The following is an 8,343-nucleotide window of genomic DNA, read 5'->3' on the forward strand; positions in this document are numbered from 1 at the left end:
GGGTTATTTAGGCAGGTGTAGGTGGAATCTAAGTGATCAGCAGGACGGGCGGTGAGCCCAGCATCCTCCTACGCCGCCATCTTCCCTCTCTCTCCAAGCCGTCAGGTTTCAAGGAAGCACCACCCTCCTCAGTTTTATCTCAGATGCCTGTTTTTCCCTACCCCTTACTTCTGAGGGACTGTGGCTTAGACGTGTTCTGACCCTCTGGGGGAGGGTCTTACCAAGCAATGGCCAGGGTGCCGGCCACACCCAAGAATGTTTGCAGGACTGTTCTGCTGCTGAAGCCCAGAGACTGCGGTTGGGTGCCAGCCTACCTCAGAAAAAGTTCATGCAATCATGTGGCAGCAGTGTTTTGGGTATTATGGAGAATCAAAACATGCTTCTGGTACCAGGCTTCACCCTTAATGATTTTGTTCCAGCACCAGGGAATGTGGTTTTTCTCCAGGGTCCTCTGGGGCCTTTGCCTGTGGGAGGTGGCATACAGCCTCTGCCAAATGTCCTCCCAGCAGGGGAACTGCCTCTCCCCATATGGCCACAGGATCCCTGTACTTCACTCTGCTCCTGGGGATTCGCCCTTCTCACCAGAGCACTGCCAGGTATCAAGCTGTGGAGTTTCAGACTCTGTGCTCCCTCTTTTTATAGAGTCTTAATGGAATTTAAACCCTCTCTTTTCTACTTTCTCCCTTTTTAGTTCAGTCCTTGTGGCTGTTTGCACTTTTCCACTCGCTCTCCATCTGCTTTTGGGGGAGGTGCTTTCCCCATTCTCTCCCCCTGTCTCTATCCTCTCTCTGCAAGCAAAAACAGTTCCCTTCCCTCCAGGGCTTCTCTCTCCCCCCAGTTCACCTCTCCATGCCATGTACCTGCTGAGTTCTGTGGTTTAGGTTGTGCAGATTATTGTGTTAATCCTCCAATCAGTTTTCTAGGTGTGCAGGATGTTTTAGTGTTTATCTGGCTGTATTTCATGGACACAAGACACATGAAAAACTTCCATGCTCTTCCGCCATCTTGGCTCCTTGCCTGTTTTCTACTGTAAGATTTTGATTGTTTCCTGTATCACATCCAAATGCTCTTTCATCCATTTTGAATTTACTTTTGTGTATGGTGTAAGAAAGTGGTCTGTTACATTCTTCTACATGTCACTGTCCTGTTTCCCCAGAACCATTTGCTGAACAGAGAGTCTTTTCCACTGGATATTTTTCCTTCCTCGTTGAAGATTAGTTTCTGGATTCTCTATTCCATGCCATTGGTCCACCTGTCTTTTTTGGGCCAGTACCATACTGTTTTCATGATTACATCTTTTTAATGCAGCTTGAAGTCCGGAATTGGGATGGCTGCAGCTTTGGTTTTCTTTTTCAACATTACTTTGGCTCCTCGGGGTCTTTTCTGGATCCATACAAATTTTAGAATAGTTTCTTCTAACTCTGTGAGGATTGTTGGCATTATTTTGATATGGGTTGCATTGAATCTGTAGATTTCTTTGGGTACTATTGACATTTTAACAATGTTTGTTATTCGAATACATGAAATGGAATGTATTTCCATTTCTTTGTGTCTTCCTCAATTTCTTTCATAAGATTTCTATAGTTTTCAGGATACAGATCTTTGACCTCTTTGGTTACGTTTATTCCTAGGTATATTCTTTTCTCTTTTTTTGGTGCAAGTTTAAATGGGAATACTTCCTAGATTTCTCTTCCTGCTATTTAATTTTTGGCATAAAGACATGCAACTTATTTCTATACATTGATTTTATATCCTGCAACTTTGTTGAATTCATGTATCAGTAGTAGCAATTTCTTGGTGGAGTCTTTTGGGTTTTCCATGTAGAATATCATGTCATCTGCAAAGACTGAGAGTTTGACTTCTTTCCTGCCAATTTGTGGTTTTTCTAATATGAAAATTATTGTCAAATAGGTTTCCATACAACACGCAGTGCTCATCTCAAAAGGTGCCCTCCTCAATGCCCAACTCCCACCCCCATCAACCCTCACTTTATTCTCAGTTTTTAAGAGACTCTTATGCTTTGGCTCCCTCCCTCTCTAACCTCTTTTTTTTTCTCCCCCTCCCCCATGGTCTTTGTTAAGTTTCTCAGGATCCACATAAGAGTGAAAACATATGGTATCTGTCTTTCTCCATATGATTTATTTCACTTAGCATAACACTCTCCAGTTCCATCCATGTTGCTACAAAAGGCCATATTTCATTCTTTCTCATTGCCACATAGTATTGGGTATATAACCAATTATATACCCAATTATAAATTGGGTATATAACCCAATTTATTATTGGGTATATAAACCACAATTTCTTTATCCATTCATCAGTTGATAGAAATTTAGGCTCTTTCCATAATTTGCCTATTGTTGAGAGTGCTGTTATAAACATTGGGGTACAATGCACCTATGCATAAGTACTCCTGTATCCCTTGGGTAAATTCCTAGCAGTGCTACTACTGGGTCATAAGGTAGGTCTATTTTTAATTTTTTGAGGGACCTCCACACTGTTTTCAAGAGTGGCTGCATCAGTTTGCATTCCCACCAACAGTGCAAGATGGTTCCCATTTCTCCACATCCTCTCTAGCATCTATAGCTTCCTGATTTGTTCATTTTAGCCACTCTGGCTGGTGTGAGGTGATATCTGAGTGTGACTTTGATTTCTATTTCCCTGATGAGGAACGACATTGAGCATCTTTTCATGTGCCTGTTGACCATCTGGATGTCTTCTTTTATTTAAAAAAAATTTTTTTTTCAACGTTTATTTATTTTTGGGACAGAGAGAGACAGAGCATGAACGGGGGAGGGGCAGAGAGAGAGGGAGACACAGAATCAGAAACAGGCTCCAGGCTCTGAGCCATCAGCCCAGAGCCTGACGCGGGGCCCGAACTCACAGACCGCGAGATCGTGACCTGGCTGAAGTCGGACGCTTAACCGACTGCGCCACCCAGGCGCCCCCTGGATGTCTTCTTTAGAGAAGTGTCCATTAATGTTTTCTGCCCATTTCTTCACTGGATTATTTGTTTTTCGGGTGTGGAGTTTGGTGAGTTCTTTATAGATATTGGATACTGGTCCTTTGTCTGATATGTCATTTGCAAATATCTTTTCCCATTGTGTCAGTTGGCTTTTAGTTATGTTGATTGTTTCCTTTGCTGTGCAGAAGCTTTTAATCTTCATGAGGTCACAATAGTTCATTTTTGCTTTTAATTCCCTTGCCTTTGGAGATGTGTCAAGTAAGAAATTGCTGTGGCTGAGGTCAGAGAGGTTTTTTCCTGATTTCTCCTCTAGGGTTTTGATGGTTTCTTGTCTCACATTCAGGTCCTTTATCCATTTTGAGTTTATTTTTGTGAGTGGTGTGAGAAAGTGGTCTAGTTTCATCCTTCTGCATGTTGCTGTCCAGCTCTCCCAGCACCATTTGTTAAAGAGACTGTCTTTTTTCCATTGGATACCCTTTCCTGCTTTGTCAAAGATTAGTTGGTCATACTTTCGTGGGTCCAATTCTGGAGTTTCTATTCTATTCCACTGGATGATGTGTCTGTTTTTGTGCCTATACCATGCTGTCTTGATGATTACAGCTTTGTAGTAGAGGCTAAGGTCTGGGTTTGTGATGCCTTCCGCTTTGGTCTTCTTCAATATGACTTTGGCTATTCCGGGTCTTTTGTGGTTCCATGCAAATGTTAAGATTGATTGTTCTAGCTTTGAGAAGAATGCGAAGAATGCTGGTGCAATTTTGATTGGGATTGCATTAACTGTGTAAATACCTTTGGGTAGTATTGACATTTTAACAATATTTGTTCTTCCAATCCATGTGCACGGAATGTTTTTCCATTTCCTTGTATCTTCTTCAATTTCCTTCTTAATCTTTCTATAATTTTCAGCATACAGATCTTTTACATCTTTGGTTAGGTTTATTCCTAGGTATTTTATGCTTCTTGGTGCAATTGTGAATGGGATCAGTTTCTTTATTTGTCTTTCTGTTGCTTCATTGTTAGTGTATAAAAATGAAGTGATTTCTGTACATTGATTTTGTATCCTGCAACTTTGCTGAATTCATGTATCAGTTCTAGCAGACTGCAGTCTATCGGATTTTCCATGTATAATATCATGTCATCTGCAAAAAGTGAAAGCTTGCCTTCATCTTTGCCAATTTTTATGCCTTTGATTTCATTTTGTTGTCTGATGGCTGCTGCTAGGACTTCCAACAGCATGTTAAACAGCAGCGGTGAGAGTGGACATCCCTGTCGTGTTCCTGATCTCAGGGGGAAAGTTCCCAGTTTTACCCATTGACGATGATATTAGCTGTGGGCTTTTCATAAATGGCTTTTATGATGTTTAAGTATGTTCCTTCTATCCCGACTTTCTCGAGGGATTTTATTAAGAAAGGATGCTGGATTTTGTCAAATGCTTTTTCTGCATCGATTGACACGATCATATGGTTCTTATCTTTTCTTTTATTAATGTGATATATCACATTGACTGATTGTGAATGTTGAATCAGCCCCAAAGCCCAGGAATGGATCCCAGTTGATCATGGTGAATAATTCTTTTTATATGCTATTGAATTCAATTTGCTAGTATCTTATTGAGAATTTTTGCATCCATATTCATCAGGGATATTGGCCTGTAGTTCTCTTTGTTTACTGGGTCTCTGTCTGGTTTAGGAATCAATGGAATGCTTGCTCCATAGGATGAGTCTCGAAGTTTTCCTTCCCTTTCTATTTTTTGGAACAGCTTCAGAAGGATAGGTATTATCTCTGCTTTAAATGTCTGGTAGAATTCCCCAGGGAAGCCATCTGGCCCTGGACTCTTATTTGTTGGGAGATTTTTGATAACTGATTCAATTTCTTTGCTGGTTATCGGTCTGTTCAAGTTTTCTATTTCTTCCTGTTTGAGTTTTGGAAGTGTGTGGGTGGTTAGGAATTTGTCCATTTCTTCCAGGTTGTCCAATTTGTCTTCCTTGCCAATTTGTATGCCTTTTATTTCTTTTGTTGTCTAATTGCTAAGGCTAGGACTTCCAGTACTATGTTGAATAACAGTGATGAGAGTGGACATCCCTGTCGTGTTCCAGATCTTAGGGGGAAAGCTCTGGTTTTCCCCATGGGGGATGATATTAGGTATAAGTCTTTTGTATATGAGGTATGAGGTATGTTCCTTCTATCCTTACTTTCTTGAGGGTTTTTTCAACAAAGGATGCTGTAGTTTGTCAAATGTTTTTTCTGCATCTGTTGATAGGATCATATGATTGTTATTCTTTCTTTTATCAATGCAGTGTATCACATCGATTGATTTACAAATATTGAACCACCTCTGAAGCCCAGGAATAAATCTCACGTGATCATGGTGAATAATTCTTTTAATGTAGTATTGAATTTGATATGCTAGTGTCTTGTTGAGAATGTTTACATTCAGGTTCATCAGGGATACTGGCCTGCGGTTTTCCTTTTCAGTTTGGTCTTTTTCTGGTTTTGGAATCAATGTAATGCCAGCTTCACAGAATGAGTTTGGAAGCTTTCCTTCCATATTTATTTGTTTGGAATAGTTTGAGAAGATTTAGTTATTAACTTTTCTTTTAATGTCTGGTAGAATTCCCCTGGGAAACCATTTGGCCCATGTCTCTTGTTTTTTGGAAGAATTTTTACAACTAATTCAATTTATTTGCTGATTGTGGGTCCATTCAAATTTTCTTTCTACCTGGTTCAGTTTTTGTACTGCATGAGTTTCTAGGAATTTATCCATGTTTCCAGATATCCCAGTTTATTGGCATATAATTTTTCATAGTATTCTCTTAGTAAAATATTTTTATATATACCAAAAAAAAAAACGTGAAGAGTAAAACAAAAGGGGGGGGGATGTATGCCAAAACCTTAATGATATTTGCCTTTGTGTGATTCCCTCAGAATGCCTGGCATGTAGTATTGCTGTATCTGTGGCCTTTTTCCTTGTTATTCTATTTCTTTATATTTTTATCTTCTGTATAATATTTTACTTTTATGATAAATGAAAAGTATAATGAAATAATAACATAAAATCATGGAAACAAACCAGCAGTTCATAAAATCAACTTTATAACTTTGTTCTATACATCATCATTAATGTCTATTAAGAATAAAAGGGATAAAGTTGAACTCATCTCCTGAGCCACAGATATCTATTATATGAAATAAATTCCATTTTCACTCATGTTTTTCTGTGTATAAATAATATATTGGTTCATTAAAGATTATAAACATGAGCTTCCATCATATTTACTCCAATAAACTTTCCTATTATATATTGGTATTTTCATGATGAACATGAAACTGCCTAATTTCCATACCTATCTGTTACTTCCATCAATACCTGGACTCCAGTTATGCTGAAGATGCTTTTAGAACTATCAATCTGTGATTTGAAAGGTGTGATGAATAAGATACAATCCATGAAGATGCACATACTCTTATATCAGTCTGTACTCTTTCACTAAACGCTTTCACTCACTTTAACTTTGAACCTGTTTCTTTCCTTTTCTGAAACTCACTTTTCTTATCTGAAAAATTGAGCTAAAAATTCTTATTACAGGTTTGATGTGTCCCATATGTAGTAGTTCTCAATAATCATTATTGTTATTATCCTCACTTAAACTTTAACTTAAGGAAAAGAATATATGTTAGCCTAAATATGTTTTTATTCAAGTATATTTAACATACAGTGTTATATGAGTTTTAGTTCTACAAATATAATAATTCAACAATTCTATACATTTCTCAGTGATCCTCCAAATATTGATATTTGAGAGGGAAAGGTTTCAATATTTAAAATTGAGCTTGGTGATGTTTGAAAATTTAAAAAAAGTCATTAAAATTAACCCAATATATTATTATATGACATAGCCAAAGCCATAAACAAATCCAACTTCTACTTTTGCCTCTTGGTTCCGTTATTTAGCTGATGCTACTAAATTGCCTATTAAACTTACCTACTAAGTGTGACACCTTCCCTGGGGAGACAGTGAGAGGCAAGTAAATGATGTGTAATTGTTTTCACCACCACCTTTCCCAATTTCTGAGAAAAGAGAAAAGGGGAATCCATTCACTCAGCAAATATGTACATGTATGACCTGCATTTATCAGATTCTCAGCATGCAGGCATTAGGAAAACTCTCGGACAGTTACTGAAATGAATGTATGAACAAATGCATGTTCCCCTACTAATATTTAAAATTCCATGTGCCTAACACAGTGCCTAGAACATGACATGCTCACTCAGTAAATGTCACAATAAACTGAACTGAAATTTAAGGGATGATATGGAGTATTCCATATGGGGTATGATTGGCATTTTAGGCAAGAGTAACAGCACAGAGGCAGAGATTTGGAGTCTAAGAGGAATGTATACACCCATAAAAAATAATCAAATCTTGCCATTTTCAATGACATGGATGGAGCGAGAGAGTATAATGCTAAGTGAAATAAGTGAGTCTGAGAAAGACAAATACTATATGATTTCATTCATAAGCAGAATTTTTTTTTCAACTTTTTTTTTTTATGGGACAGACAGAGACAGAGCATGAATGGGGGAGGGGCAGAGAGAGAGGGAGACACAGAATCGGAAACAGGCTCCAGGCTCCGAGCCATCAGCCCAGAGCCTGACGCGGGGCTCGAACTCCCGGACCGTGAGACCTTGAGATCGTGACCTGGCTGAAGTCGGACGCTTAACCGACTGCGCCACCCAGGTGCCCCTCATAAGCAGAATTTAAGAACAAAACAAATGAGTAAGGGGGAAAAAGAGAGAGAGAGAGACAGACCAAGAAAAAGACATTAACTATATAGAAGAAAGTGACGGCTCACAGAAGGGAGGTGGGTGGAGAGATGGGTTAGATAGATGATGGGGTTTAAGGAGTGCCTTTGTTGTAATGACTACTGGGTGATGTATGTAAGTATTGAATCACTATATGGTATGCCTGTAACTAGTATTAAACTGTATGTTAACTAACTGGAATATAAATTTAAAAAAACCTTTTAAGTATGTGTAACTTAAAAAAAATTGAAAACTGCCTTTTGTTCTTGGTTAATAAAAATGAAATAGAATGAGCAATCGTAATATTTGCATGGAGCCACAAAAGAACCTTGGTAGTCAAAGCAATACCAAGAAAGAACAAAGCTGGAGATATCACATTTAATTATTTCAAACTATATTACAAAACTATAATAAAACAATGTGGCATTGGCAAAACAAAAACAAAGCAGCCACATATATCAATGAAACAGTATAGAGAGCCCAGAAAGAAACCCACACATATATGGTCAATTGATTTACAATAAAGGAGCCAAGAATATACAATAGGGGAAGGAAAGTCTTTTCTTTTTTTTTTTTT

At 38.3% G+C, this 8,343-nt stretch overlaps 1 pseudogene; it reads right to left on the reverse strand.

Annotated features, from left to right (window-relative positions):
* The window catches only part of LOC121024681 (protein FAM156A/FAM156B-like), an 87,046-nt pseudogene that overhangs the window by 6,592 nt on the left and 72,111 nt on the right, over positions 1-8,343 (reverse strand).

This window comes from Herpailurus yagouaroundi, unplaced genomic scaffold, assembly GCF_014898765.1.
Source record: "Herpailurus yagouaroundi ecotype Mexico unplaced genomic scaffold, PumYag 66807, whole genome shotgun sequence".
Taxonomy (NCBI): domain Eukaryota; kingdom Metazoa; phylum Chordata; class Mammalia; order Carnivora; family Felidae; genus Herpailurus; species Herpailurus yagouaroundi.